Raw genomic sequence first — 24,066 nt, 5'->3', positions numbered from 1 at the left:
TACACCCATACATACCTCACTGGCCCAGCCAAACCTTCCTTGTGGTAGCCTTTATTTCCATTGTTGAGGTTTCTGGGAGGACACAGGGAATGTGGAATTTGAGGGTGAGCAGGGGCTCTGTTTGCCAAAAGGTACAGAAGATGAGCCTTTGCCTTTTAATGGGGTAGAATTACCCGGACAAAGATGTCTCACTATATATTAGGTTCAACACCCAGTTACACCCATTGCATTGCACAAAAAGGTACATTTCACCCACTTCCAATCACGTGTGGCAAAACAGAACCATAGAAACATGCATTTTCAAATATAAAGATGGAGCCACATATAGGGGCACTCGTTCTTCTACATCAATAGACTTACTCTACTTCCTTCATATAGTACATGGTGCAGTATGTGCAGTGTGACTCCTGCTAATCTCTAGACATTGGGTTACACCCTCACATCACTCTTAATAATTCTACACACGCAGAAAGGATTATAATCCATTCATAATATTGCCAGGTACAGGTTATCACCATCAACAGGGTAGGACATGTTTCTGTTCCTGGTCAGCGGTGCTGGACCTTTCATCAGTTTGGCACTGATGCTTTTTATTGCTCTCTTCTCTTATGTTCTACACTTCAAACATGCAACGTTTGTCATATACACAAGTATCATGGTCTCCAATGTTTACAGTTATTGCTCTTACAAAAGGTGTACGCACCACATAGACAGAGCCAACACATTGAATCTGATGGATGTGGCCTTAGTTTAATCTACTATGTGGTGTGGCATCCTGTTAAAGGTTTGATTTTTATGGTAATTGAATCCGAAATTATTTTTTCATTTGAGACAGGTACTAAAGAAGAGGAAGAGAACAGCGAATAATGACAGGTCTTTGCGTAGTTTGCTTTTATATCTTCAGTAAGTGTCCTTAAATGACATGCCGTCCAAACAAAGTACCTCACCTCCGCCTCGGCGAGGGCACTTTCTTCTGTGAGGGCGGGACTGTCCGCTTCCTTGAGTGGCATAGAGAGGCTGCGGCCTGCGAGGCAAGGCCCGCTCTGAATCCCCCCAGGGCCCAACCTGCCACACAACATGCAGGGAATGCAGCGAGTGTGAGGGGAGCCGCTCCTGCTGTTCATGAGATCAAAGAATACTGCTCACAGCGTGCACATAAAGTAGCTCCGTAAATGTGTCAGAGCAGACAGCGCGAGTGCAATGAACCCAGAGTGCCATCAACCCCAGAGCTCAGAGGCTGACCGGCCCCCGCAGGGGGCGCTAGAGGGACAGCCCACATAGCGGGCTGTCCCTTCTGGCCACCCCCTTCCGGTCGCTGGTCAGGCCTCCCTCCTCTTCCTCTCCTCCTCTGAAGGGGAAGAGGCGTTCCCAGGGGGACCTGGCTTCCGGTCAGGTCCCCCTGCGGATACTTATAAGGGCGGGAGCTGCTGGCCATCAGTCTCTTTGCCCAGCAGCTCCCGCCCAGTGTGAATTGACACCCACCCACCCACGCCTGAGAATATAATGCTGAGGTTAAACAGGTTGAAGATTGGTAAGTTTTAAAACTGGAGTAATACGTGCAGACCGGTGGTAGGAGTAGGGTGACGCTTTCGCATCATCAGTAGAATTAGTAGAGTGCCATAGTAGAAGTATTGATAAAATAAGTTAGTGTGTTGTTTGAGTTGTTCCTAATATTTTCCTTTCTTGTTACAGGCGGAGTATCGGGGCGGTCCTAGCCAATGAGGTACTTCACGCTGCAGCTGCAGCGGCTCGGGATTGGCCGGGCTCGAGCCGATCCCTCGACGGGCACTGACTCCCTTCCTTAGGGCTTTAGGCCAACAATCATCCTGGTCAGTGCCCCTGGTTCCTGCTGGCTGTGCCAGTGTAGCTGGAATAACCAGCAGTTTTGTCAGTTTGGCCAGTGGCTAAAGTGGTGACATGGTTCACCCGTATCTGACTGTTTGTAATGTGGCTGGGACCGTCCCAAGTTGTCTTGCTCCAAAATAAACTGTGACCTTGTGTTTTTTCCAAAGAACTTTAATACAGTTGTCTGTGTATTCATTTATTCATTTCATTGTGTTATGATAATGACCGAAGGAGGTGGGGGTGTCCAATGGGGATCTCCCCGCTATGTCTGCAGGCGATTTTCCGCTATTAGATAGCACACGATGGTCTCACCCATTCCTTTCCCTTGAGCCTCTTTGCAGGATTGCACGCTCATCTATCAGGACATCATTTTCCTTCTCTGACTGCAGGATGGCAACTATTTATTTAGCAATGTACACGTGGGCACAGCAAATCCGCATCCACATTAAGAATTCTATCATAGATGGAGCACTCGGATAAAAGGAAATCATCTCGAGAAAAACCCTGCTGCCAAAAGCAAACGCAACCCCCCCGTCCCCACTAATACCTGCGAATAGTCCCTGATCAGATCCAACTAAGAGGCATCAACTGGCCATCGGTTCAAAGGGTTTGTAATACCTTTATTTGAGGATTTACAGATATTATGCACATTGTGCATAGTAACACAGTACTTGCATCCGTCAAACCAAGTCTGCAAGTAGGTACCTATCAAACATGCTCACCTGGGTTGCGCGAGTCTGAATACTTTATCGTGCATCTAGTTACTAATGCAAACCTTAAGCACTAGGTCATTTGCAGAGCTCTCAAATTGTGCCAAGTCAGGCTTCACGTAATAAACCAATCCTAGCTTTTAGGCTCGCATCACAATGCATTCCGATACATGCAATCCTGCATTCATAATAGGCAAAATAATGCAACATGCCATGCACAACAAATGCAAGAACGGATAGAAGATGATTTGCGGGAAGAAACATTGATAGCGTTTTTCCAGTATGACTAGCTCTGGCATGCTTTACAGCGTTCATATTCAGCATTTAACTCTTCCGTGGCTGAATTGAAAACACGCATATCTTTGAATTTTGTTAGGGCCACCTCTGTCACCTTACGTAGTCAATACATTGAATAACAATTTATTGGGCAATATAAGCATGTATTATTTAAAATGTAAATCAATCAATCAGGACTCCCTTTGATTCAGTGATGTTTACGCTTTCCTGTGACAATGCCACCTACTAAGTGTGAATGTTAATAGTGATTCAAAGACTCCTGCACACTCATCTAATCTTTCAAAGCATTTTGAATCATAAAGTAAACCCTCTTTCCGTGTCAAACTACTTCGTTTATTTCCATACTGGCTGCTTGTTTAGACATGCAAAACTGTTTATTTTATTGGACAACTTCAAATCTTTTGTCACGTCACACACAAAAACAAACAAGCTGCAGGTCTTTATCAAACAATGACTACATAGAGGTGCCCTTATCACATTTTTTTGTTCTGTTTATTGTAATAAATGGAAAGAGCAAAACCCCCAAATGACCTATACATGTGTCCCTTGTATTGATATTATCAACTCATCTGTATGTTTGAGCTGTGGTTGATTTGTACAATAACACTGTCCCAAATCTATATGGCCATCAGTGTTTTCTTTTCCTCAGGGATATCTTTTGTCTCAGTGGTGCCATTGTTTAGGTATTTTAAGAAAAATAAACAGGGTTACTTGTATTTAGCCTACTCTTCCCTAGTCAAAAAATGCTGCATTATTAGAAAGGTAGGTTTCAGGGCAGTGCAGCCTGTTACAACAGCAAGCATTTAGCATGGGCTCCTCTATGTAGATAAGATAAAGAACACATTTATAATGTGCATCTTTTATTTATGGAAGCTTACTTTTTATTTGCAAGTAATTTACCAAACGTCATACATAGGTTAGCACGAGTCCATCAAGCAACTGGAAGTTAAGACAGATAAGGCTGACTTGTTTTTGTTTTTAAGCCATACACAACCAACCTATTTCATTGCCACCACCAAGGCATTCTAGCTATTAATGTTGTACTGCTGTATAAAAAGCTTCTACATTTGTGGAGACATTGCCCACCCCTTACATTCTTAATACGGGCATATTATACAGTGCATCCGTTGCGAGCGCATGACTTTGGGATGGTGTCATAAGGCATCTACTGACTTCTTAAAACCAATATGCTCACTTTCTAAAACTGACAGAAAATGAGGACCATTATCAATAGTTAAAAACAAGACTTGGAGTCCTGTATTTTAAATGATCCTCTCAATGCATAAACACCACGAAAATACAACCAGCCACCCTAGAGTGTTAGTGTGTGGTTCTGTCCTAGAGCCACTATCATGCAATATTTCTTCCTTAAAAGATTTATATAATGTATGTAATCATATGAAAAGGACTTGCTTGCTGTTGGCCAACAATGGTTAGTGGGGTAGGAGGTGGATTCTCTATACACATGCATTCCACAAAACGAATTGATGGAAGTCACAAGTTGCATATTGACTACTAGAGAATAACTACTTGAAGTGCAAGATGAGTTCATAGTAGGATGTGTCGAGAAGGGCCTGACATGAAATTACTTTGAATTCAATGGTGGTTTCGAAGCAGATCGATGGTGTGGCTATGGGGGGCAAGTGTAATCCCAGTGTAGCAAAATTAGAAGAACAGGTACTAAAGGCAATCCCTTTGGATAATGTGTGTCAAAGCGAATACAGTACAGACAACATAACATAAGGATTATACGGACAGGCAGTAAAGAGGCAGCTGAGGCATTTACCGTAGGTTCTATGTCTGATAATTGTCCACAGGTGGTTAGAGGGTCTCTTGCTTCATCCCATCTGCTCCCTCATCAAAGTGGACGACACTTGCTTTATCAATGAGGAGTTGCATATTGGCCGACCCCTGGTGGTCAACATATGAAACATCTCACCCAACCCCCCCCCCCGAAAAAACAATCCAATCTCTACACACCCCCTTCTGCCCTACTATCTCTCCACCACTAACTTCACTGTTGTCTTCTTGTCAGGGTGTTCCCTCCGAATCCCTTTCCCTATCCCCTTCTCCTCACCTCGGTTTCCCAAAACAACTACCCCTGTGTTGCCCCTGCTCCTTTTAGCCTGCCTTGCCAGTCCCTATTATTTTCCGGCCCTTTCCCCTTTCTGCACTACCATCTCCCCTCATCACACCTCTTGTTCTGTTCTAGATAGGGGTTCTTCTTCTGCCTGAACCCACCTTTCCACCTGCCCTCCCCTCACTGGACTGGCCATGTCCATCCCACTGCCACCCTCCTACCCCATCTAATCTTACATACATTCCCCCAACCCGCCGTACCACTGTCCCCACCTCACTTTATATGCTTGGATCCCTGCTTGTCTCTTAGTCAACCATAATTTAAAGTTGGCCACTCCAGCCTGTTGGCGACTTACTGACGACCAGTACTTCCAACTATAGGTTGTGAGTCGACTACTAAAGCCAGTACCTTGACCATATGGACGAATCAACAAAATGAGAATCTAAAGTGTACATCCAGCACAGGATTGGATGCCACATTCTGTATAGTTGAACAGATGGTAAAAGCCATAGCCTTTACAAAACCAATAGACCGACATTCCCTGCTGTAAGGCAATAGTTCCAGTCAAGGAACACCTGGCAGACCCTTCCCTTCGTCAATTCCCTGCGTAAGTCGCAATGGTAATAAGATAGAAGAATATGAAAAAGAATTAACTAAACTCTGCCACAAAGTAGGGGAAGGGGATAAAAGTAAAAAAAATAGCTTTTAAACACAAGCGGGCTGCAATTTTGGAGTATCATGGAAAGCAGTAGCCACTGTGGAAGCAAGCAGCATTTTTCTCTACGTCCCTGGAAGTGCAGAAGCCATGGACAGTGCAGAACAGTATCCATCATTGTGGCAATGACGTAGGACCTGCAGCTATGTGGGAGGGTGGTAGCATGGATGAAATACTGATTGCTTGTCAAGCGCACGGGTGCCCATGAGGCTGAATTAGCTGAAGGATGAATTATGCCACTGTCCGAGGTGCAAGTGTGCCTACCAGCACACCCTACCTTAGGTCATTGTTAGGGAATTTATTGAGCACGGATCTAGCTTTGGGAAGCAACAGAACACTTTACAACCATAGGGGGGAAGACCACAGAGAGGGAAGCAGAGAAAAAGGGAGCTAACCGGGGAGGGTAAGGGTGGACAATTGTCAGCAATGGATCTACAAGCAAGCAGGGGAGGAGGCACTGGGGAGCAGATCACAGAGTCTCAGGTACGGTTGAGAGTGCAGGGTGTGTGGACCTAGATGTTAGGGAGGTGCCATTCCTTGAAGAGAAAGGTCTTGAGCTCTTTCCTGAACTGTAGAAACAATGTGGCAATACTGATGTTGACAGGGAGGAGGTTCCATAATCTTGGTGTAGTCAGAGATGACCGGTCTTCTGCTTCTTTCCTTCCAACACCGTCAGAGTTCAAGTCTGCACATTTCCTTGCTTCTGGTGAATCGCAGGCCTCCAGAGGTAGCTTGGGGGCTTCAGGGAGACAGCCTTGTAGATGATGCAACATCATTTGAAGATGATACGGGCATGCAGTACCTGCCAGTGCTGTTCGATGACGGTCGAGGTGATCAAGTCAATTTTTCAGAGACTTTTAATGAGTCTTGCCACTGCATGCAGGACACATCAAAGGGGTGCCAGAGTAGTCGCTGGAAGGCCTTCCCACAATCCAGGAGGGAGAGAACCAAGGCTTGGACAGCTGATCTAAAGTTGTAGGAGAGAATGTTGGTACCGAGCAGTTTGTGACTTCCTTGTTATGTGCTGCTTGAATGTGAGGTGTCTATCGATGTTGAACACAAGGGACTTGGCACAGGTGGCCAGCTGGGGCGTGAAGCCCTCGAGGCTCAGAGTGTTATGTCTGGACGTCAGGGTGTTCAGTGTTGTTTGTCAGCAGTAGGAATTCAGTCTTGGAGGGGTTGCGCTTCAGGTAGGCACTGGACATCCAGAACAGGATCAATGTGAGACAGGCCTTGAGCCTGTGGGCATCTTCGATGGAGGATATCTTGAGGTAGATATGCGGGTCATCTGCGTATTGGTGGATGTGGATGTTGTGTGGAGTGAGAAGGGTTCCAGGTGAATGTGTTTAGCCGGATGAAAACCAGAATAGTGAATGCTGATCTGCAGCTTTGGTGCAATTAGGTGCGCTGGAAAGATCCAAGATAGGAGGAGGTACGCGTCATATGGGTGGGTCGAGCAGCATTACACCAAGCTAAGATGGTCCCATAAAGAAATACCCTCAGGAGGTGCAGTGAGGCAGTCCATTGTTAATTTGACAGAGTAAATGTATTAAAGGGACTTTGTCGTATGAGTTTTTTGTGTGCAAAACTGTATAAAAACCCTAAGGGTTTCTGTGCTCTGGGGCCACACTTGAGGGACAGGGATATAATTATGGATTCCTGACACATTTATACACAGCTGAATAGAAACAAACTCTGTCTCTGCCTTTGCTTCCTGTTTCTCTGTTGGATTATTTGGTGATGAGCTTCTAGTTTTGATATCTGGTGCCCCCACGCCTTGGATTCGCCATGCCCAGATGAGATGGCAACTGGCATAGCAGACCACGTCCCATTCACAGACCACTTCTCTGAGCAATCAAAAGGATTGGTAAAACTACCAACTAAAAACTCAAAAGGTGTTTTGGAGTAGAGCTGCCTGTGAAGGTGGGTGTTTCTGCTGGGGCTGAGCGAAAGCTGCAATCATTTAATTAGAAGGCAGCGTGGATACAAACAGGTACGAAAATAATCGTTAAAGAGTATGGTTAAGAAAAAGGATGAATAAGACTTAAAATCAAACAAATAATAGTGGGAACTGAAAAACACTATGGAGGGAATTGGAAAACAATTTAGTAAATACTTATGTAGTAAATGGGGACTGGGGGCAGGGCTGAGGGAGAAAAGATGCAGAGGGCGGCAGCCAAGATACCTCCAAATGATAACAAATGACATCCTAGTAGATACAGGATATAATAAAAACATAATACAAAGTAAAGAAATCAATTAGAAGAACTGGAACCAACGGACAGAGGTACGGCAGTGCATTACATGTTTATAAGCCCCGAAAAGAAATGTGCACATATTTAAAAACATGGTACATATTAACAAAATGTGTTAAGATGTCGACAGTTTCCTATAGATGGGACATTAAACATAATGAAACCTTTTCACCTGATAAGTGTACTGGAAGCCAAGGGATAATTTGTTCAACAGAATGGGACATATTTCTAAACTGGTTGCAGAGGGTTCAAAAGGACTAGGGAACTCAAGACTAAGAAAACTGGATGAAACAAACACAAATAAATTAGAAAAGGAGCAGCAACACAAGAAGGGTTTAACATAAGAGAAAAATCATAACAAGGCTAAATTGCATCCATGATTAAAGAAATTAAGAAGGGGAAGGAAACAGATGAAACAGGGACATGGGATATTATAGAGAAGTTAGGAATGCACCACGTGACGCAGGTGGCACAAGCGGATGAACTACGTAAGCGATCCAAGAGCAACCCAAGCAAGTGCCTCCCTTGTCCCAAGATCTGGCTGGCAAGGCAGGACTCCACCAGCCCTTTCAATACATGCACAGGTGAGATTTACGGTTCAGAAAATGCACACCTTTGAGTCTCACTGAGACAATTACCAGGAATGGGTGCCGATAGAAGTGGAAGCCTAGAATGGGCTCATAAGGATTTGAGGAATGCGTATGAAGAGTTGGCAAATTTATCTGGTTCCGCTCTAATATTTGCAAGCAGCTGGCTCAGGAGAGTAGCTGGCCGACAGAGGATGCAGAGAACGGTGCCAAGTTGGTGCAGATTAGAGATGCTTTGGTACAAAAAAAATGCTGTCCTGTGTTCCTGTAAAACTGATGGAAACATTCCTAATCGCAAGCAGAGGAAATATAAATTGCTGGCTGATTTTCTAGATCATTTAAAGTAGGGGTGTACAGAAATTTTGCATAAAGTACGTATTCGGCTGGATTTCCGGCTGCAAATGAAATATTTGGCTTTGCCGAATACTTAATGATCACACAGAGCCGAATAGTTTCCCCTACAAAATACATTAAGTACTGCTTTCACTGTGCCTGGAATCATTCAAATGCTACCGTCACTTTTTTGATTGAATACAGTGTTGGGAGAGAGGTGGTTCTTCCCGCCCCTCTGACCACTCACGCAAGCACAGATCTCACTTGTGCTGACCCCCCAACTTTAATCTGTGTTAATCACCTACTAATTACTAACAAATAAAGCATGTAACCAAGCCGTATTAAAGTGCAAAGACTACATTTTAGGTAGCCTGCCAGATGCCATCTTTTACTAGGCCTGAAAATGATCTCTAAAAGCCCGTCTCTCCCTCTGCCCTGCCTCTCACACCACCAGCCCAAGCCCCCACCCTTCTGCCTCCTGCCAGCTTCAAACCCCGTTCTCAAAGAAGTTCAGCAATTCATTGTTGTAACCTTTAGTGCCGCCCCAGTACAGATGAGCTCACTGCACTGTGTGAGACCAAAACAGGCCCCCGCCTGAGTACCCATCCATCTCCACTAACCTTCTCCTGCCCCTTTTGACCCACACCCTGCTACGCTGTAATCCACCAGGCCCATGCCCCTCTGCTCTTTGATACAGATACAAATCTGACCTCCCGTAGTGGCCAACCGAAGGCCACCCATTTGTAACATGATTTCATCAGTGAAGATTTTCTGTTCCATAATGTGCAGCCCGTGTAATGTTTGGCAGAGCGCTCCCTGGCCAGCAGAGTTCTCTGCGTGCACAATTTATCTCATATAAACTTTGCACTACTTGCAATCTATCTCCTGGTCTCATTCCCTACTGGGGTGTGTCCATTATTCTGATTTTTGGATATTATGTCGGGGAGTGGGCATCTACATTGGGCAGAGCCGAGGCGAGAAAGTTCAAACAAAGCCCCTGCCCTTCATGTGCTGGACAGACAAACTTTAATCTGGTGATTTGCTGGGGAGGGGTGAGCTGAAGCAAAATATGCTTAATGTATTTGTGGTCTGCCATGTTTTTTGCAGTTGAAAACCATTGAGGTGGAAAAATAGTTTATGAAGTCGTTATTGGAAAATGTAATTTTTTTTAGGCGTTTATTGATTTGCTGATTACATGTATGGGATATCTGACATTTACAGGTTCCATTCCCACCAATTCCCAATCCAAATAATGTAATTCAGTGGAATACAGCTGTTGCACAGAACCCAGCAAATTCCAAACCCTGTGTAAGATCGCTCAGGAGGTAGTGTGCCTGCAGCAAAGAACTGTATTTAGCCTGTAGGAGAGATTATTAGGCAGGTAAAATGGCTCAGTGGGAAGCATGCCTGCGGCAGAGATGTGCTTGTAATATCAAAACATAGGTTACAATTCCAGCCTTCCAACTTTTTCATGTTGCCAAAATGTGTCCCTTTGAATTCAGTAAAAGTGACCGATGTTACTAAAGAAAGTGCCCCAGTCTATGGCAGCAGAAATAATCCTCCCAACATGAGAGAATAAACAAAACAGGGATATTTGAATAATAAAGACAAGGAGATTCAAGTTTACAATTTAGAAACATTAGACAAAATGGATGTACAAGTGAAATAAATAAGTAAAATAAACTTGGACATGCTAATTCAAGATCTGAAAATCGGCACTGTCCCTTCCCCAGAGGATCAGCAGAGAACCATGGAAGGATCAGCTAGCATTCCCTATACATATTTTTGTCTGGTGTCTTTTACCATTCCCCCAAAACCCCACAAACATACTGAACCTGAAAAAGAAAAAGAATATTACTGAAAAGACTTTTATCAAATGCCTCATTACCACAGGTAGAATGGCTTTAGCATAGCAAAGTTTTGTATTCAATAGCACTTCAGCAGTGCACTAATTAATGTAATCACTCCTTTTGTGTTTCAGTACCTTGCTCGAGCCAGAAGGATAAAGATGGGTAGGCCCAAAAGGAGCACTTGAAAGTACAAGGCACCCCATTCTCCCCTCACAGTGATTGCATGCACGCATACTATACTTTCGGGCTTTTATTTACTTGGGATCTGCCCAACAACCGACAAATATGAATGCACAAAAATATCAACTGTGCTGTTATTGAACAGTTTATTTTTCCATAATGTATTCCTTTCATGGTTCACACAAACATCTTCCATAGACAGGAAAAAGAAAAGGAAAAATGAATCAATATACATATTTTACAGTGTGTTTTGCTTGTCCACATAACTTTATTTATTAAAAAAGGCAACTAATCGTCTTTGGCTGAATGTTTGCCAACTATTCGGTATTTAGCCTAATACTTAAATGTACTATTCGGTACACCCCTAGTTTAAAGGTTGTTTTTACAAATCATTCAGGAAAAAATAAGCTGGCCGAGACAACGGGGAGCAATAGCAAGTGAGTTGGTACAGAGATTTTTGCCTTTGGTGCAACAGCAGCTCAAGTTGATTTGTGTTGGATGGCAGACTAACCTACTCTCGGAGTTGATTTCAGTTGCAAATCATTGTGTATAGGAACAAAAGGAGGAGGACAACAAGGGTACACTAATGGCCCTCCATGTAAAGAATTTACAACAGCAGCAGCAACAAAATAACGGGGTGCAGGAGGACTTTGTGATTGGGGAGGTGGGGATTGGGGATGTGGGGAGCCGGTACCCAGAAGAGGCACCGGACACGGCAGGGGAAGAGGTAGAGGCCATGAAGGTGGTACTCCGGGTCAACAAGGAAATTCAAAAGGATCCGTGAATTGTAACATGCCCTTAAATTGGAAATAGCTGAGGGATTGGAAATGAGTGTCTGATCCGCCGTCAGCTCCAAGCTGGAGGGGAGTGGGGGGGGGAAGGACTACAGTACCTTTTGCCCCTTCTTTTTCAAACATGTCAAATGAAGCAATCTCAAAGACACAGCAAGTGAGTGGTTAGAATTGCCAAGGGGTACCTGATGTCATGTTAGAAGTACCAAAACCTACATACCAAGATGTTCCATATGTCAAGTGCTTGAATGATGGTAAAGAGATGCAATGTTTAATAGATACAAGAGTAATAAAGGAAGAGTATTTCAGAGGCATCACCTTATCCTCTGAAACTGTGCAGGTGGTCAGCATTTCTAATAAACCAGTAATTAATTATGTGACCGAACCCCTTATAGTTTGCATTGGCCTCATTTCAGTACAACATGTTCATTTTCCTGTCGATCCCCCTATCCCAAGTGAATCTGTTAGGAAGAGATCTAGTGCATACTGAGATTTACAGTTTACTCTACACCGGATGAGTATCTAGATATTAGAACATGAAAGTGAAGTAATCACTATACTGCAAGATGAACTAGAAAAGAAAAGAAATCATAAATCAAAAAAGGAAGGCAAGGGTTTAAATGAACTGATAGATCAAATGCCCTATTTATTTATCTTTATTTCTAGCAGCTCTCAAAACCCTGAGGCATCCAGGCAGTGCTCCAGATAAGATTTTGAGGAGGGAGTATTTTACTCCCTGATTTTACAATTGGAGAGTAAATGCAATTCAAGCGAGTAAAAATTAGTTTATTCCTTCACAAGAGAGTAAAATGTATCTGAAATGTTCAGACATTTGGGGAATAAAACTTCAGTCCCTGCATTCAGCCAGTGATCGAAATGAGGACGTAAGGCATGATTGCAGGCCTACCTGAAATCATGGAAATGCAGTGTGTGCAGCTTAGGCACCTTGTACCTACCAGCTGTGCACAAAGACTTAAGCTACAGTTTGTGGTTAATTTTTAGTTTGGGGCAAAGCTCCAATGAGGAAGGAAAACAAACTAACCAGAGGGGATTCTCATTTTGAATTATTGTGTAAATGTTACCAGGGCAAGGTTTCCCAATACAGAGAGGAAGCTAGTGCTTTTCAGGGCTCAAGTCGAGGGTACACTCGGGGGGACGGAGTCCCCCCACTTTATTTAGAGGGGGGACTCAGTCCCCCCCAGCTAAAAGAGAAACAATGGATGTACTCTTTGAATTCATGAATAAAAGCAGACATTGACCGCAGTGGTTAGGTTTGGAGCCGGACATTTCACCACTGCACTATATAACCGATCAAAAATAACAAACAACTAAAGGTGAAATATCCCATTTCGGTACTGCAAGTCCCAGGGAAAACATTTGTAGTGGTTCTTGGAGTTTACAACATGCACACCTTTCAACGTTTTCAAAAACACTATTAGAAGAAAATATCCTGTCTTGGTTTTGTGCGTGTGTTAATTTTATGAAAGGCAAACGCCATTCGTCCTCAAAAATTTGGGTGGTTATGAAAAGCCAATTTAATGCGCATATTTCACCTTGATATGCTAATTTCTGGCGACGTCACATCCCACTGCGTTTGTTGATGAGTCCACCCACTTTAATTTTTAGGACTTGACCCCTGGCGCTTTTAATGACAGGAAATAAAAAGCAAACTCATCCTTGCTAAGTTTCAAACTCACGAACCTCCGATAAAACGATCTCTGCAGCAGGTGCATTATCCCAGTCGGTTTAACGCGTATCCTGCTTCAGTATTCAGGGTACATGCAATACCATTCTAGACAGACACACACATACCCACATATATATGCACTTGCCAGTGTACATATTTGTCTCGTCTCCAAGTCGTACTAACTGCCTGAAAGTGGACTTTATAACCAAGCCCTGCTATCCGCTGGCTTCACTTAATATAGGAATCCCATTGCACTTCCGTACTTAATGTCTCACCTGATGTTTTAAGAACACGCTGTATAGGAATAATCAAATATTAGAAAGATGAAAGGCTGAGCTAACATTGAGGGCCTAGACTCTGCCCATGCAGGATACATGCAGGTGGCGCTAAACCCATTTAGCTGTTTTATTGCATTACAAACAGGTGCAGGATTCTCAAAATACCTTTGCTTTCGAGAGCAATGCTGTTCAATAGGGCAAATCTTCTGCTTGAATCCTGAAAAGATGCAGTGTCTTGTGTCCAGCAACAACTGGCAAAAGCACTACAGAGCATGAGCTCACTCATGGTATTGGGAGACCCAAACCATGAAGCAAAATCCAGTCACACCTCCCCCGCTTATACTTTTCTCATCAGGTTGTGTGAATGATCAGCGGATACACAGTGAAATCTAAGAGCAATACAATGGAAATACAAGGACAAACACATGATAGTACTGGTTATAGAAAATACTAGATGACCTCTTGTACAGAGCCTGGGGAACGCACTCCTCCAGTGAGGGAGCCTCCCTAAGGGGATACAGGGAGTCCAGGCCTCTCCTGTTACCTCCATGGCCCCGGGTGTCTGGCTGTCCACTGAACTCAGACTTCTTCTGGAGCACATTTTGGCCAGTGTTCGAACTTGGTATAAATATATGCGCAGTGCATTATGCACTGTAAGAACACTGAAGAGGCCATTGCCAGCCAAGTAAGGCCAGTATTTCCCAATGCAGAACACCAGTGCTGCCTGAGCCCAATCACGCCATTACTGACAATATGAAGGACACCCTAGTGAAAGGACATTGTATGTACCACCAACCTCGCCCATCCCACTGTGTGAACACTTCTGCTGGATGTGTTGAATATGGGCTGCACATTCTACTTACTATAAGAAAACATGTGCTGTGTGAGCCCAGTAGTGTCGTTATTTGCCTCAGTAAGAACATGCATGCTACCCCCTTCCCTAAGCCTCTCTTCAGGTCCCACTTAGACATTTGCTGACATGGTGGCGTCACCTCCCATAATCTCCTGTCCTAGGTGCAGGCTACTGCCCATTCTGCACAACAATTCAATTCAATCTTCAGTTCCACCCTTGCAGCCATCACCCTCTTTCACCCGCTCTCCTCCGCACCAGCGCTCCTCCCTGCTCCCTGTTGCACCTTCACTTGCATGTATCCTTGCACTTTCACACCCTTTGCTCACACTTACACCATCCTTGCACTTACACGCCTGCACACACACACCCTTGCTCATTATCACACTTGTGCTAGGTCTCACGTAGCCTAACATCTGCACACCTGTGCATGCTCGCACACTTGCTTTTTATTACCTATGCTTTTCTTACACACCCTTGCATCCACACACCTGTTTTCAGACCACTGCCGGCTAGTACAAATTGACGTTTTGAAATCGCTCTGACAAACAGTTTTAAAAATGTCAATAAACGGCAGGGGATCAGCACACAGATGACTGTCAGCCCTGCAGAGTGTCCTCTACAGGAGAGTAGCAGATCTAAGTGCTGCGGCTGCGATATCCTTTCAGTCTGCTGGCATAAGAATAACATTTAAAAAATGTGCTATTTCAATTGGGAGTGAATGGGCCAGGGACCCGGTAGACTATCTTGCCACTACTGGTTAACACAAAAAAAAAGTTAGAGTGAGCTGATTATAGATCCAAAATAAAAGAGGGTTGGGTACTACCAGGGCAGAGTAAGCTACATTAGGGCTGGTAACCTATCTTTAGAAAATGCTGCTCATTTCTACGCAGCCCACCAAGTCAAAAGGAATTTCGCGAATGGCAATGAAGAGTCTTCTTACAGAGCTCGGGTGTGCATAAACTAATTGTTCATACTACAGTGCCATCTACTGGCAGAAAGAGGACTTTTTAAAATAAAGAATTACAGTGACAATCCTGCGTAAACGGTATGCATTTAAAAGTGAAATGTGGCGTACTGGCAATAATTCAATGCGTAAAAAGGCCCGATACGCCCCTTATCTGGAGGGCTGCATCCAGGCGCTATAGTAAAATCCAAGTTCGTAAAACCGAGCATGAAGGTTACAAGGATGCACAGTCTGGCAAAGCCTCACCTCATGGTGCGGGGGGCTACTTCAGGTGTGCTAGTACAGGTAGGTTGCACCAGTATTCAGGTAGATCCAAGCAAACCCCTGCCCTGAAAGCCACAATACCTGATGAAAGGAGAGGCAGAAGCAGTGTTATCGATTGTAATACATTTACCATTTAAACAGCGTATATTGGTGTACAAAACCAGCCCTTGTAATACCCCAATTTTGGCTATTAGAAAAACGTGACGAGGCGTGTATAGATTTGTCAGGACTTAAGAACAGTAAATGCAGTGGTGTTGCCATCATTCCCGGTTGCTCTAAACCCTGCAACTATATTGTTGTGGATACCGCCCTCTGCCACATTGTTTATAGTAAATGATTCCAGCTCAGCCTTCTTTTCGGTGCCTGTGCACCCCAACAGTCAAGATTTATTCGCATTTTCCCCATCAAGGCTAGCAAATGATGCAGATCCACCTCCCAATGAGGTACATGGAAAGTCCAACCATTTTTAGCCGTGAAGAAAGAGCTAGATATCCATTGGGATCTGCATAAGTAGAGTATGTCTACGACATGCCGCAACTCTGGCGATTGAAGCATGCAAGCAAGACACCCTAGCCTTATTATCAGCCCTGATTAAATCCTTAAGTACCAACGGATATTGTCAGCAATTGGTAAGGGGTTATGCAGACATAGTGTAACTGCTAAAAGAAATTACCCACCTAAACCTGCCCAACCCTCTCCAGTTGATGGAGGGAGGTGATGGGGCATTTTTCGAAATAAAACTAGTGCTAACAAGCCCTCCCAGTCCTTAAGCTACCAGATTATAAAAAGCCCTTAATCATATATTGAAAAAGAGGGTATGCCAAGTGGTGCTCACTCGGAAACAGGACTACAGGACTACAAACACCACCCAATTGCGTACCATAGCACAGCACTATATCCAGTAGCAGCTGTGCTGTCCAAAGTATTAGGGACGGCCTTGATACTTGTGGTCTCACATGCCATGACCACCCTATTATTAAAAACCAGAACACAACTTGTGCTTACATCATGGTTAACTAAATATGAAATAATATTGTTGAATTCGGCAAACATCGTCCTTGTTATGTTGTCCAATGTTTAATCCTGCTTTCCCTACAATTACCCTGCAGATGGGGAGGGGCATGATTGAATTGAACCGCAAGTGTCATCACCAAGCCTTGAGCAGATTTACCTGAAACCCCATTACAAAACCCAGATGAGGAATTCTTTGTGGATGAGACCAGTGTGAGAAATGAAAAGGGTGAACTAAAAGCAGTCTATGCAGTTTGTACGGCCCATGAAGTGGTAAAAAACACCCAATTAGAGGGGGCACATTCCCACAGATAGCTGAGTTGGTTGCACTTACTCGGGCGTGCAAGTTAGCAACAGGCAAGCAAGTCACTATTTAGAGCAAATCTTGCTATGCCCTTGGGATAGTACACGAGTATGGTAGTTTGTGGAAAGAACTGGGTTAACTGCAGCAGGAACCCCCACTAAAAAAAGAGCTCATGTGAATGCACTCCTAGAATCGATGAAGCTGCCAAAGGAATTAGTGGTCATAAAGTATACAGCACACCAAACCCCACAGAACGAAAAGGATTGTGTTCACTCACCAAACAGCGAAGGAGACTGCCCTTTCCCTCGCGACCTTGACAGAGAAAATGATGCCTCGGTGGCCAACACGGTCTGATAAATCACCATACAAAGCACTAAAACAACTGCCTGTGTTGCAAGAGCAAGCACCAGATACAGAACATAATGTACGGGGAAAGGCGGAAGTTCCCTCCATAGCGATAAGTTGTGATGTTCTCCAGAAGGGCGTTTAGTTCTCCTCAAAGCCTTACAAGTGTAGGCTTGTAAGGCTCGCACCAATGATACATGTCAAAAGGGGCATGGTAAACAGAATAAAGATGGAATGGTTTGCACAAGAATTTTCTCAAATTGCAGAGCAACTAACCTAGAGATGCTTGATATATGCCAGAATCAGAATATAGGAAAATCAAGTAATGTACAACAAGTGGCACACCCTACCCCATGGATCCCATTTTCACAACTAGTACTACTTTATTGAGATGCCAAAAGAGTAATGACTGAAATATGTGATGTCATACTCAACGTATTCGATAAATGGGTGGAGGCATATCCCACAAGTAAGACAGATAGACATGCAGTTTTGAAAATATTAATCCAATATTTCACTCCAAGGTTTAGGGTACCAGTGAGTATCAGTGATAGAGGGACCGATTTCACAGGAAAATGAATACAAGAGATATGCAAGATAATAAATAAACACAAAAGCTCCACTGTCAACAACAGATACAATTAGCAGGGTTAGTGCAATGCCAAAATGGGATCCTCAAATGGAAAATAGCGTAGATATGTGCGGAAACAAGCTTGAAGTGGAAAGGGTACTGTGAGGTGGCAAAACATTCCTCGGCGGAGGGGAGGAGGATGCAGGCTGTGACAAAGATGCCCCAGGGGACAGGGCCGCATGGTAGACTCTGGGGGGTCTCTGCCAAACACAGAAGTAATACAGTCGGAGGTGCCGGGGTTGGATGGGAGAGGAGAGGCGACGAAGGCCGGCATTCGACACAGAGGGTCTCCAGTTCTTGATGGTGCAAGCAGCGGGTGCAGGAAAGAATACTGGGGCGTGGTGATGGAGTCGAAGGACTGTGCTGACCCTACATTGTGAGACACTGCTGCTGAAATTAAGCACGAGGTGTCACAGAGCGATGAAGACTGCAACACTGACAAACCTTGATGGGTTAAGGGACATCACTGTTTACCAAAAACATGGAGCCACAGACCAAAGAAACTCCCTTAGAACTTATCAGCTAAGCAGGAGTGGCTAGCGTTGGAAACATGCAGGGAAGGCTGCCATAACAGAAACCACGCGGGTGTGCGAAAAAGAAATATGGGGGCCTGCGGGCAAGTCGGGAAGGGACAGGGTGGGTCCTCAGCAATTACCAAGATGATTGGTCCTAGCCAGGAGAGCAGTGCTGGTTGTGGATGGGGAGGGAGGAAGATATAAAAACAGACAAAAAGATTACATTGTGTCCATTGGTATCCTTGCTTTGTAAGAAGAAGCCTTGTCAGAAGGATAAGAGTACTGCTGGGCTTATTAGACTGAAGACCAGAAGAAAAGAAAGGAAGGCTCTGGAAAATCTCCACTCCAGAACTACCAAAAAGAACATATAGAAGCTGGTCCAACCCTTTGATTTGCTGAAGAGAAGCTAGCTCAATGTTGACTTGCTGAAGAGAAGCTGGATGCAATCTATTTGTCTTTTCTCCAATAAACATCTGTGGTTATTAAACTAATTCCTTGTGCTTCCCACAGTACACTACCATTAGCTTTAATGAATATGAGATGTGAAGAATCCTACAGACCCCTCACTGAAACCCTGCCTAAAGTCTCCTCCCAGGAGGCCATGGGAAGGCAGACAGTCCCTGATCTCAACCCTGGGGGCGGTGTACTGTGGGAGGATCACCTGGGAGGAAGGAGACGGGGCCCAGGGTGGTGAGGAGATTCTGTTAGATGAGACACAGTATTTTTCCTTCGACAGGAAGATTCTTACCACTGTACCTAAAGAGGTTATGGCTTATTGTCATTTTAATATCTCTCAACCTCATTTGAGATTTAAGGTTGTGAACCCTAAGGTTGTTAACTCAGAACTAAATATACCGAAATAAAGATCTTTTTTGGTTTCCCAGACTAAAACCCAAGGGTACAATGTAAAGGATTATGGAAATGTCTTCACTAAACCATCTTCCTCTACCCTTATAAATAATGTGGAAGTTGAAAAACCTAACATTTGTGGAAGAAACTACAAGTCCCAGAATGCTAGAGGTACTGAGGCGAGGAAGAGGACCGAAGAGGTGGGCAGATGTAGCAGTCAGGCAATTAAGCCTAGTAGCCATTGCAGTAGGCAGGCAATTAATGCTAATAGGCTAAACCTGAAGCCTATTTTCATACTGTGAGGCATAAAAGGCCACAGCAGGAAAGGAGTAGTAGAAGGAGCTGCAACCAGTACTGGAAGGCTGGCTGTATTAGCAGTAGTAGAGGAGAAGCACGAGGCTGGCAAATCACGAGAAAGTGGCAGAATAGAAGGGACACCGGAGCATGGAGACAGCAGATTTTACCTGTAAGCTCGGAGAGAGTGCTTTTCTGTCAAACTCTTAATTGCAGAGGCAGCGCAGCGCAAGACATGCAGGAGGCAGAGTTTTCCCCATGTGAGCCGTGTTGCAGTGATTGCAGAGCCGTGGATTGCAGACATCCGTGCTGGAGAAGGGTGTGGGTCCCCAGCATGCCAGAAGTAGTAGAATAGAAGAAGCAGAAGTCGGGAAAGCAGTGAAACCCACAAAACCAGTGTCATTGGAGCTGCTGAGTGAAGCACAGCACTGAAATGCACTGCGCGAGCCTTGCCAGTAACTGTAACCAGCTCCTAAATTGACTCGCGTATGAGTAAATGTAAGTAAAAATTGTTTGTTATTTATGATCGTCTTTCTAACAATAGAATTATAGCACTCACTTATAATGTTGACTATCATTATTCGCGTGAAAAGCAAAAGTACTTTAAAGCCATTGTTGAAGCCTTGAAAGACTGTTGCTGTATCACAGAGTGGTCGTGTGTCCCTAATTAAAAGAGGGAAATCTTCCTGAACTATTAACGAATATCCGAACATTGTCCTTATTTAATCTACAAGTTACAGAGAGTGAAAACTACTTGAAAGAGAGGTCGCATGTACTCAATTATAATTCCCAAAGGAAGTCAGAATCTCATTCTTTACTGTTCCCTGGGAATGTAATTCATTACTCAACTTTCAACCTTGAAATCTATTTGAAGGAGGGGTTGTGTGTGCCTAATTGTGTTTTTACTTAAAAGACTGAACTGTATACTGTATCCAGAAGTGAGATTTATTATATTCCAAAGAAGTAAAGGGTCTAAAGTATTGAAGAGAAGAACATGCATTACTCAAACCAATAGGCATCCTCTTTTTATAGTGAAACCAGTCTTGCTAACCATTGAAGAGTGATCTAACTCCATTGTAAAGTTGTTAACACACAAGTGGCAAAAAACAAATAACCCATTGTTACCTGAAGCTGAGAGATTAGCAAAGAAGCTTCTGGGTAATTACTTGGGCTGATACCTGGTGGAAAGGTGGGAGCAAAGCTAGGAAGGTGGAGTGAATGCTTGTGAAGAAGACCCGCAAGTAGAATACAACCTTTTGTGCAAAAAGAATGCAGAAGTTAGAACGGAGTGAGTCTGATTGGCAGAAACAGGTTGTTCTTACGGTAGTTGTGTTTATGTTTGAAGAGGCAAAGAGGCTGCCCCTTTTAAGAAAGCCATTGCCTACCTCAAGAGGTTGAGTGTCTGGTTAAAATATGCCTAATAATTCAACAGTACTGGAGTAGTAGTACTAATTCTTGAACTGTGGTGGTATAGAAAGTTGTCAGCAGATGTCACATTGAAGTAGTTGAAGCAGTAATGTACTGTGGGACAACGGTGACTGTTCTCATAGTACTGCGAGAAATCTGAGGGCGTCATCACATCTACTACCCTTGGGTCCTCTTCTCAAATGGCCAGGGAAAGGCCATCACTTTTGAATCCTGACCATGGGGGTGGACAAGCGAGGGAGGATCACCTGGGTGGAGGGTCCTTGGAGACTGGGGAGAGGACGCTGTTGGGAGGGACGCAGTATCCCACCTTCCCATTCCATAATGAACCCAAAATCACAGGCGTACTTATGGGGTGTTGCTACCCCCTTTTCTCTGGCCAGGGTAACATTAGGATATATAAATCCAGAAACCACAGGAGGGTAAAAGAGAGGAGGGTTAATAAGGAGACATGGTATCCCCCTTCTCCTATTGAAGACCAGCCCAACCCTCCCCCGGCCTTTATGGGCTTTTGCAACACCTTTCCCTGCAGTTTCCATAATTTAACACATTATGGTACTGGGACGAGAAAGAGGCAACCTAGAGTGATGAACACTTGTAGGTCATTTCACCACTCGTACTGAGATGAGGAAGAGGCCTGCAAAGTATTGTAAAGATCAGGCATGTCCCTTTAATTATGGTCAGGCAATTGGACTAGGTGACCACCAGCTGAGGCCACTTACTAAGCCCAACTGATATAAAAATGCAGGTTTTTCACAGCTGAAGACGTTGCACAGCAGGCTGGAGTGTGTTGTCAGCCAGCTGAAGCTGGAAGCTATTGGACCGGAGAGACAGAAGAGGGAGACGCAAGTATTGGAAGCCGTGTCGGGAGAGGGCCAGAGACGCCGGGAACTGGGGAAAGCCCAGAGAAGGTCGGGAAGTCCTGTGGCCCCTTCGTGTCGGGCGCAAGCAGACGCTGCAGGGCACCGAAGTGCTCCGGATGCCACGGGAGAGCAAGTGGCGCTCTCCCTGCCCTCCGTGAGAGAAGGGCAGAGACCATGGAGGCCGCAAACGCCAAGCGAGGAAGAGACTACTATACAAATTGAAAACAAGCAACAAGGATAATAGAATAAGCAATTATGAACGCTGCACAGTTAGAAAGCAAATGGTGAGGATGTTCTCAATGGAATAAAAGTAACGCTGTGCAGGTGCCAAGAGACTGAAATACAAGTATTGGCAAAGCAAATTAAGTCCCAAGAAGGATGTGAGAAGAGCATTAACACAAGACAAGTGGTCAAAGGACTGCAGGTTAAAAGGAGACCTATATTCGCAGGAGTTAGAGAAGCACTAAGAGCATAACAAAGTGAATAATGGCCAGGGCAGCCACAATAAGGTGTTGGAAGAAATGTACACCTGATGCAAAAATGACTCCTCACTGTTAAGGGAAAGCAGTGAACCATGGTTGATAAAGCAGATAGGAAAGGGGCATCAGTAACGTGACCTGTGATGGGTGGACTGGGTGGTATGCCACTGCGCCTGGACCGAGGGGACCCCTGCATGAGAGCAATACCGGTAAATCCCAGCCAATAAAGGAGCATTGATTGCGTGACCTGTGAGGAGTGGAACGTGTGGCCTGTGAACTGCGCCTAGACCGAAAGTCCTACATAGCAAAGTGACTGAAAGGAGAAGCCAGGAGTGTTGATGTCAAGAGGAGCAAGTCAATAGAAATGTACAGGAAGAGACTTGTGTGATAACAAATGTGGATTGGCAAACTAGGAGAAAGTAACCCTGGTAAGAAGTTTGGGGAGGATCCCAATCCTTGGTGAACTATTTTGTTTTGAATTTTGGAACTGTCCTGAACTTGGGGAACGGAAATGCAAGAGACTTTGTGGAAATGCTTTGAACTTGGAGAAGGGGTGCTGGACGAAGCTCAGAATTATTTTTGGAACACTATTTCTTAAATTGTTTCCATCTCTACACATTGTTTAGCTTTAGTTGTGAGGGCAAGTATAGGTTTTGGACACACTTTAAGTTGATCTTTCTGACACAGACTTTCCTTAATTTCGTTAGGTAGGGAAATCCCACTTTAGCATAGGGCAAGTTAGGCCTTTATTCATCCTGACATTCAAGTTAATAGAAATCTTTCTGTTTAAATTTTGAATCTGTTGTCTGTGTCTTGCTTCATGATGCCGTCATAGTACCAACAGTAGAAGCGTGGTTATTGAAAGTAGAAGCAGCAGCACAGAGAAAGCATCCTGACAAATATACTAAATGTTAAGTTGTAACTGAAGAAGGAATTGTGTATTATTGACATTTCAGGAATATTACACTTTCTTTTGAACTGTGGCAAATTATCTTGAAGAAGAGACAATTAATCTAATCATCATTACCAGAATTACCATTGGTGCCATTTTCTTTCTGGAAGTTGGAAGGGGATCTTTTCATCCAGGAACAAGGAATTGCTACCATTGGATTTTTATTTGGGGAACTTTTGTTTTAACTTTGAACTTTCAAGAGCTGGTTCAAACCCTTTTCTTTTGTTAAACATTTTGAAGTGACTTTGAAGTCTGGGGAAGGGCCTTTACCCTGAACAAGAAAAGGTCATTCAGATTTTGTGTTAATAGTGTTTATTGTATTGTGTTGCTGTATAATTTCTTTTGTGTATTGGTTTTTTAAATTATGTTTAAAATATATTTTTATTTTCCAACCAACACAAAACAATTTATAGACGTTGTGCAGCATTTCCAATTTTACATCTACTAATTCACCTGTGTCATACTCCCCACCCCCGCCTCCCGCCTATTCCACTCGCTGTGTCTACCCATGATATGCATTAAGAGGAAGGTGTGTAAAAAGAAAGAATATTGTAGAAAGTGACCAGATATGCTCCAAGATGTGGTAAACACACAGTGCTCATTGGAACGTTTAGTAAATTATTTGACAGTTACTTCATGGAGAATTCTTGACTTTTCACAGGCGTTCAAAAACCACACCTATGGCCAAAGTTGGAAGATACTTGATTTT

At 44.0% G+C, this 24,066-nt stretch overlaps 1 protein-coding gene across 2 annotated transcripts in view; it reads right to left on the bottom strand.

Moving 5' to 3' along the window:
* Positions 1-24,066, bottom strand: part of LIMS2 (LIM zinc finger domain containing 2) — a 589,342-nt gene that overhangs the window by 374,717 nt on the left and 190,559 nt on the right. The window lies entirely within an intron of this gene.

The sequence above is a fragment of the Ambystoma mexicanum genome, chromosome 10, assembly GCF_040938575.1.
Source record: "Ambystoma mexicanum isolate Mex_15411 chromosome 10, UKY_AmexF1_1, whole genome shotgun sequence".
Classification (NCBI taxonomy): domain Eukaryota; kingdom Metazoa; phylum Chordata; class Amphibia; order Caudata; family Ambystomatidae; genus Ambystoma; species Ambystoma mexicanum.
Note: the sequence above shows the minus strand (reverse complement) of the source record. Positions and strands in the feature narration are given on the sequence as shown.